At 40.6% G+C, this 8,633-nt stretch overlaps 2 protein-coding genes across 2 annotated transcripts in view; both read right to left on the bottom strand.

Annotated features, from left to right (window-relative positions):
- Positions 1-8,633, bottom strand: part of plekha7b (pleckstrin homology domain containing, family A member 7b) — a 127,813-nt gene that overhangs the window by 1,659 nt on the left and 117,521 nt on the right. The gene's annotated exons all lie outside the window — the stretch shown is intronic.
- The window catches only part of sox6 (SRY-box transcription factor 6), a 134,527-nt gene that overhangs the window by 114,424 nt on the left and 11,470 nt on the right, over positions 1-8,633 (bottom strand). The window lies entirely within an intron of this gene.

Genomic DNA, 8,633 nt, shown 5'->3' with positions numbered 1-8,633 from the left:
ATAACGCTGCTCTGTGTGTGTGTGTGTGTGGGGGGGGGGGGGGGGGGAGGTCCATGCATCTTTGCAGATCAGTGCCAAGAACAAATTAATATTAAAAAAAGTAATCTTCTCAAAAGGACTGTGTATTTTAGGGACAGATGATCATGTTGAGCTGCAGAATTGATCCTATTTATAGAGCTGGTGTTAGTTCTCTTCATACCTATTGATCGACATTTTTCTAAGACGTGTGAATGGGAAATGACTCAGAGGAGGCAGAACAAATTAAACGAGTTGAAGGCTACATTTGGCTAAAACGGTTTCAACTCATTTGCATCATTTCATTAGTGACTTGTGACAACTACTGACCTCCTTGAGACGCTGTATTTTCTGATAGAGTACACAACTATAGTTTTTTAGTTGTTTTTTGGAGCCGTGTTGGCTGTTTGGGCCCAAAGAGGGATCTTTACAGTGACTTTTACCCTCAGCAAAAAGTTGGCTGAAAATGAAACCCAGAAGAACCCATAAATGATAAAAGTAATGACAATATTGAGACACGGTTTCATTTATCTGCGCTCATAGGGCAGGAAGTGGAAAAGCTCCGAGCTCATTCACGTTCATTTTCTCACATTATCTTGTTTTTTCACAATAAGCCAACATCTCATTACCAGCTGATTTATACAATTAGTCCGCTTCAACACTGCCAATTAAACAAGGCCAAGGTTTTTTTTTTTGTAGGTCACGCTTAAATGATCTGTCACTAATTTGCACCACTGCACCTCAGTCTTCTGTTGCCGGGGCCAATAAGCCACCACCAACAAGACCGGAGCAACATATAGACTTCCAGAGCATTGTTGTGAGAGCACCGTGCAGTCAGCTGCGTGGGAGGATGGTGGGTTAACGCGGTGAGACGGGTCTGAATGTGGCAGCCTTGAGGCTAGACGTGACAATGGGAGAGAGGGGGACCCCTGTGACCCCAGCTCAATGGAAAGCTGCTCCAAACAGCAGCGCGTTTCTTCCAACACAATAAAAAATACATTTTATTCCAAGAAATATCATTTAACAAGATAATTCCCCTCTATGTTATGATAAAGATTATTTTATAAAGTTTAATTTCATGGCAAATAAAAAAAAACACCCTCAGCTGATTTAATCACAGACATAACCCTAGATGTTCTTACTGATCTGGAGTTCATTTCAGTTCATTAAATCCTGGATTCACGCATGCACAAGATTAACTTTTATTTCTAACCATTCAGTCTACATGGAGAATTCCTTCCTGCTAGAAAAAAAGTCATAAAATAGATGGTAATTTAGTAATCCTTTGCCTCAGTACATGAGAGTTCATGTAATCACAGAGTATTATTATAACAATCCTTTGAATTAATAATTTGATGTTAATTGACAACAATCGGGTAAATAAGACATGGGGAGTTGCATTACTTATCTACTGGTTATTTGAGTTAATTATTTCTGTGAGAGTGGGGGAAAAAAATCACAAAAGAATTTATAATTGAAAATAATGAACGACGCCAGATGATATTAAAATGAAGCAAATGTAGGAATCCCTGTGGTTCAGTAAGAATCAGTGTCAGCTGGCTGTTACTGTAGCAGCATGTTGAACCAGGAAGCATTAAACAAACCCCATTTTATTAACAATCACATACTGGAATACAATTACAAGCAGTCAAGTTATTGTTTGAGTGGGAGAAATAGCTTACATTGAAAAAGTACCCTAAAAACGCTGAAGACTTCTTTACTTTTCTTGCTCTCAGATGCCAAACTGAACGTGACGATGCAGCCGGCATCAAAGGTGCAGACAGCTCACCTGTGGCATTTCTGTCAGACTGGCCTTTTCTGCTGCTTTGACTGCAAACACGCACGTTCAGAAAGAAATGCAACTTGCACTGAAAGCTTTAAAGTAAGCCCAGCATAAATTTAAATCACACACTGAGTCACTGTACATCATTAACTTAATTACTGTCCATCCTGACTCTGCACTGGTTAGAAAATATAAACATTTTAAATTTATATCCGCAGGAGTTCCAACAGCTGACCAGTATTTTTATGTTACATGTCAACATTTCTGCATGCGTGTTCCAAGTGTTATTTGAGCTCGAGTTTTTATACAGAATATTTTTACTACCAGCATTCCAAAATCTTCAGTTTCCGATCAAATTACAATTCCTAATGCATGTGTGTTTGGTCGAGGAAACGTTTAATTTAATGTCTCAGCTGTCTTTTTCATCCATCATGTTTCAGAGGCTCTGCATCTTTCAATCAACCTTTATTTCTACAGGTAAATCCCATTGAGCCTCGAGGACTCATTTACAAGGAGACCTGGTTTCAACAAAGAAGGATGACAACAGGACAACAATAAACAGTTATAAAAAGGCATACAGATTTGTTTTTTCTTTTTTCAAATAAGATGCAAAAAAGTAACAAAAACAGCTAGATTATAAGACAAATGTAGAAAACTAACAACAGGAACATGTCAGCATTGGACCCTGCCAGGAGTCCAACAGATGCTTAAAGCCACTTAGAGAGGTCAAAGGTCGAGAGCTTCAGGTCTTTTTACAAGATATTCAAGGAAACAGGAGCGGAGTAGGAGAAGGTCCTTTTGTCTAGTTCAGTCCTCACTGAGGGAACACTGCAGGTAATGATGTCCTGAGAGCGCACGCTGTAGCTGCACTCACACAGAGACATGTAGGAGGAGATGTATGAAGGCAGCAGACCAGGAAGTGATTTAAAGATGAAAATGTACCAGTGAGAGATTATGTGTGAAGTTAATGGTGACCAGTTAACCAGTGGATACTGGGTGCAGTGGTGGGTACGATAATCACAGCCAGTTATGAATCTTAGTGCACCATGATAGACAGCATCCAACATCTGCAGCATCCAACATCTGCAGGGTTCTTGTAGGAGCGTTCATGTAAATGTCACCGTAATCAATGGAGGGAAGGAAAGTCACAGATACAAGGTGTTTCCTAACATTCAGGGTGAAACAGGATCTGGTTCTGAAAAAGAAACCCAGTTTAACTTTCACTTTCTTTACCAAGTTTTCCACATGGAGCTTAAAAGAGAGATGTGAGTCGACCAAGATACCCAAATATTTATAGGAATCAACAAACTCAACAGGGACACCATTTGAGGATAAAATCAGAGGAAGAACTGCTGGGACTGACTTCCTATTTAAAAAAAGCATCCCTTTGGTTTTGTCGGCATTTAGGACAAGTTTGAGGTGAAACAAATCTGTCTGGATGATGTTGAATGCAGATTGCAAAAGCTGGAAAGCCTTATCAACTGTTTTAGCTCGACAATAAACAACTGTGTCATCAGCATAGAAATGTATGGATGCATCAAGGATGTTTTTACCTACATTATGTATGTAGATTGTAAAGAGGGTGGGTCCTAAGACTGAGCCTTGTGGTACACCATTGTTGACTGTTAAATAACTGGAGGAAGTAGCATTATGTTGAACACATTGCCTCCGGTCTGAGAGATAGTTAAAGAACCAACCAATGGTGTGTTCTGAGAAACCGATTTCTGAGATCCTATGACACAAGATGTTCTGATCCTTGTGTCATAAGATCTCAACAAGCAGCATCAAGCACAGAGGAGGCCAAACATCTGTTCTGACAAAACTCGAGTTGTGTTGTTTCATGTACTTGATTTAATTCAACATGCAGCTAAGACATGTTTCCTGCATGGACAGTAGGTGTCTGTAAATGTTGGTGTGCCTTCTGCATACTGTGCATGTGCACTGAAGCTGTGCATGTGGATTTGTGTGACACAGTCAAAACTTATGCTTCAACTCCTGATTGGAATTTGTCCAGATCTGCAGCATGTTTTAGAAAATATCCCCCAATCCCTCCGTCCCAAATCCTCACTCTCCTCTTCGTCCAAACGTGCTAAAGTAGGAATTCTGCAGAGTTAGTTATTTCAACAATAGAGGTAATCTATGCCATCAGTAGCTGCTCCCTACCTGGATGCAGTGTGGTTATCTCTGCAGAAGCAGCAGCACATAGTTAGGCTGGAAACTGCATGGGGGGGACTTTAGGATGCAATGAGATGGGGATGTAACAGTGGTCCCAGAGGAAATGGGGGGAAAGTAGGGGGATGGAGGTGTTGCAGATGAAGCTTAGAACATTCTGGCACAGAAATGTCTGATATCGTAATTGAACACCTGAAATTGCCTGTTAAATATCCAGTTCACAAAGTTAATTCTTCCAGTAGCATCACCTGAGAGGAACAGTAAGAGTTACGGGAAACTGTTGACACAAACTGTGTTCACTCGTTTGATGGACACAGTGTGGACAGGTAAAACTTCCAGCGCAGCGCTGTAAGAAAGACGAACTGTATTTCTACAGGAGATCTGCCGTAACACTGAGTTACGTGGTGTCAGAAATGTGGTCAGTCTCAACCAAACAGCTGTTTTACGCTCCGGCGCACCGTTATCTGTCACAACATAACAAATCTATCCCTCTTTCTTTATTTTTTTTTACTGTTTCTTCCAGATTGTTTTCTTTTTTCTGTTTCTGGCTGATTCTGCACTGACACTGAAATGCATCCGATGAGACACTCACAAAACATTTCATGCCAGTGTGTCGAGAAGGACTACCAGCACGTCACTCCAGTTATAGACATCTTTGTCGAGAACGAAACAGAGTTTGGCCGAGCTGAGATGTGAGATGTGATGTCAGATAAAGAAGAGGACATCCCTCTCTTGAGCGGCAGCTTTTCTACGGCGAGTTGTCACAGAACCAGTGCCGTGGGTGAACAAGACTTTCATGGCAGGTGCATTATCTGTAGTTCCTTTGCATCAAATAACAGAAATAAAGGTCCATTTACTGAGCAACTGAGAAAGGAGGTGGGGGGGTTGCTGTACAGTGGACAGCTTTCAGTCTCCAGTGCTCCTGGCAGGCTGCTGTGCAACCTATCACTTCTCCTTTATTTCCTCACACGTACGTTTTACTCCAAAGACTGTGAAGACAGAACAGGCTTGTCTTCGTGCACGCTGAGAAGCCCTCTTTTCTTAACTTTTGATATACACACACATCTCTTTCCTTTCTTTATCCTTGTTTCTTTTTTCATTCGGTGTGGGGCTTTGTGTTGGTGTGTACATTGGGGGCAGGGTATGAAAACAAGTCTCCCCCTTCTCTCTCCCAGGTAATGTGTTTATTTTCCTGGACCCATCTTCTAGTTTACTGCATGGTGGCGTTTCTCCCCTCTTATCGCCTGGCCCTCGTGGGGCACTTTAGCCCCTCAAATCCTGTTCACCACATACTGGTTTTAGAATCTGTGAAATGAGTGCTAGAGAAGCGTGGCCACAATGTCTGCCTGTGTTGCTGCTGGACTCAAATGGGCTTGGTGCTTTTTTTCCTCTTTTTTTGTCCAGGGAGATGCATAAATGGAAGTTTTTAACACCTCAAAGGAGGCTGGGCCTTTGTGGAGCCACACTAGAGAAGCCCGACAGTCTCCTGAGGAGGCAGACACACTGAGTGCTGCAGGACAAAGAGCTGGAGGAGCAGAATCAGTGGGGGCATCACTCTGCTCTGGGCACCAGACGTGCACATGCACACATATAGTTGCACTTACATACATGCACGCAAACAAGCATTTCAAAGAGAGAACTGATGTGTTCCTGTCAGCAAATCCAGATGATCAAAAGAAGAAGTTGTGTCAAATATATCAGAACAGCTGTATTTTATTATGTAAAATCTGATGAATTATATTTCTCATATCTGCCGTGGAACATTGTTTCAGGTGGTAGAAAATCAGACAGCCTGCAGCAATAACAAAAATAATAACACAAATACAAACTGTTCCTTATCTCTTAAAATCAGCATACACTGCAAATAGGTTTATATGTGATTATAAAGATGTTCAATAAAACCACAACCAGCACACCACGTTTACTTCTTATTGATTTCAGCTCCACTGTTTGAAAATAATTTACACATTTCCATCCCAATTTTCCTTATTGAAATTCCTTTTTACAGCCCAACAGCTGGCTTATACAATCAGTTTTAAACGCTGTTTGGATGGCTACAATAAGCATTTAGATGCAAATATGTCTGCCTTGTACAAAAGACTCGCAACTTCTGTCAGAAGCAACAAAATCAACCTGCAATTGTCTCCGGGCTCCGAGATGCTTCCACTTTCGAGGCCTTTAAGCCAAAAGCATCTGTATTCAAATGGTTCCTCATTACAGGCACGGAGTGTGAATATTTTCAACGCTGCCACACTGAAAATCAATCACATGGTGAATTAAACCAGACAGAAAACAACTGATCCATAAATGATCAGGTTATAAAGAAGCAATGGAGTCCACAAATTGTTCAGTGTTTTTTTCCTCATTTTTGAGGGAAACTTGGGATGCACTATTTCAAAGCATTTTTCTTATGATCACCAAACAGTAAAAACAAGCTTGGCCTGTCAAGAACTCTTTGGCTCTATGCAGTGTACAGCAGCTGTCAATGACGAAAAGTGGCAACTTGACCAAGTCTGAAAAGTCACAACTTCTGCACTGCACAGTTTTCCTACAATAAAACAGCATTTTGCTATAATCAACTAAAAACTGCAACATCAGGAACAATTTGGCCTCTGGTCTTTTTTTTAAATATAGTAAAAAAATGAACACTGTCATGAACAGGATGAAACTAAATTCACTTATATGACTGAAAACTTAAGCCAGCTTTAAAAAAATTGTAAAAGCAAACAACAAAACCTTGTTAGTGGTCATGGTTTAAAGTTGACAGTGATGAAGACATGCACCTTCCTCTGCACCCATTGTCCCTGTGCGGCCATTTAGACAATGAATATTACAAACTCTATTTTTGCTTGTAATTTACAGAGGTCATTTGTCTTTTGTTGAAACCCACAATTAATAACTGTGCCAGTAAATGCAAATCAGTCCATTTAGTTAGAGGCAAAATGATCCATTTAAGAATATTTCTGCTCTCTTAATCTTCTAAACAGGCAAATGATTTAAAAGGTGGACACAAATCTTCAGTGACGTGACAGGACTGTAAATCGCTTTACATTCTTTTCCCATTCTTCCTTCCTCATCTTTTCATGTCTCCTTCTGGATTTCTCAGCTCTGTTCTTTTCTCCTCCTAATTTACATTTGCCCCCCTTTGCTGTCCTGCAGGGGTCGAAGAGCCAGGAGTTTGGAACAAGGAGCTAAGGACTTGGCTTGTCCTCATTTGCAACAAATGTAGTGTTTGAGCCACTGAGCACAGCCTTAATTAAGTTTAACACTCTTTTTTTCTGGATTACAAAAAAGGGCTTTTGAAATGAAAGGTCAAATTACCTCCACAGTCAGGCAATAAATAAGTCAAACAAGGTAAGAGGTTCTTGCTAGCATTAGTGGCTAATTTAATTAGAGGAAAACAGGAAGCTCTTTCAGTCTATACTGTACAGGCAAGAGGCAGAATGGGAGCTGTGGTCTCTTGGTGATCAGTGCTGTGGTCCAGTTAGGCTGCAGATCTGAGCCCAGGTTGTGCCGATGAAACTACTGTCAAATCTTTTATGCGAGTTTGTTTTTTGTCTGAAATCTTCTGGTGTCTGAGAATCAACAGCAACAGAAAAAAGGCAGTAAAACCTCAAATCCACTGGAGGAACTACAACCGTTGATGGATTTCAAGTGGAATTGTCCATAATGTGGAGTAGACATAGAAGAGTAGGTATAGAAGCTAAATGTAGCAAAAGGCTGCCTAGAAGCTAAATGTAGCAAAAGGCTGCATACAAGCTAAATGTAGCAAAAGGCTGCCTAGAAGCTAAATGTAGCAAAGGCTGCATAAACGCTAAATGTAGCAAAAGGTTGCCTAGAAGCTAAATGTAGCAAAAGGTTGCCTGGAAGCTAAATGAAGCAAAAGGCTGCATAGAAGCTAAATGTAGCAAAAGGCTGCATAAATGCTAAACGTAGCAAAAGGCTGCCTAGAAGCTAAATGTAGCAAAAGGTTGCATAGAAGCTAAATGTAGCAAAAGGCTGCATAGAAGCTAAATGTAGCAAAAGGTTGCATAGAAGCTAAATGTAGCAAAAGGATGCCTAGAAGCTAAATGTAGCAAAAGGCTGCATAGAAGCTAAATGTAGCAAAAGGCTGCCTAGAAGCTAAATGTAGCAAAAGGCTGCATACAAGCTAAATGTAGCAAAAGGCTGCATAGAAGCTAAATGTAGCAAAAGGTTGCATAAACGCTAAATGTAGCAAAAGGCTGCCTAGAAGCTAAATGTAGCAAAAGGCTGCATACAAGCTAAATGTAGCAAAAGGTTGCATAAACGCTAAATGTAGCAAAAGGCTGCCTAGAAGCTAAATGTAGCAAAAGGCTGCATAGAAGCTAAATGTAGCAAAAGGTTGCATAAACACTAAATGTAGCAAAAGGTTGCCTAGAAGCTAAATGTAGCAAAAGGTTGCCTAGAAGCTAAATGTAGCAAAAGGCTGCATAGAAGCTAAATGTAGCAAAAGGCTGCATAAATGCTAAATGTAGCAAAAGGCTGCCTAGAAGCTAAATGTAGCAAAAGGTTGCATAGAAGCTAATTGTAGCAAAAGGTTGCATAGAAGCTAAATGTAGCAAAAGGTTGCCTAGAAGTTAAATGTAGCAAAAGGCTGCATAAATGCTAAATGTAGCAAAAGGCTGCCTAGAAGCTAAATGTA

The sequence above is a fragment of the Nematolebias whitei genome, chromosome 2, assembly GCF_014905685.2.
Source record: "Nematolebias whitei isolate Nwh7 chromosome 2, NemWhi1, whole genome shotgun sequence".
Lineage (NCBI taxonomy): Eukaryota > Metazoa > Chordata > Actinopteri > Cyprinodontiformes > Rivulidae > Nematolebias > Nematolebias whitei.
The sequence above is the reverse complement of the archived record's forward strand: the minus strand, read 5'-3'. Positions and strand labels throughout refer to the sequence as shown.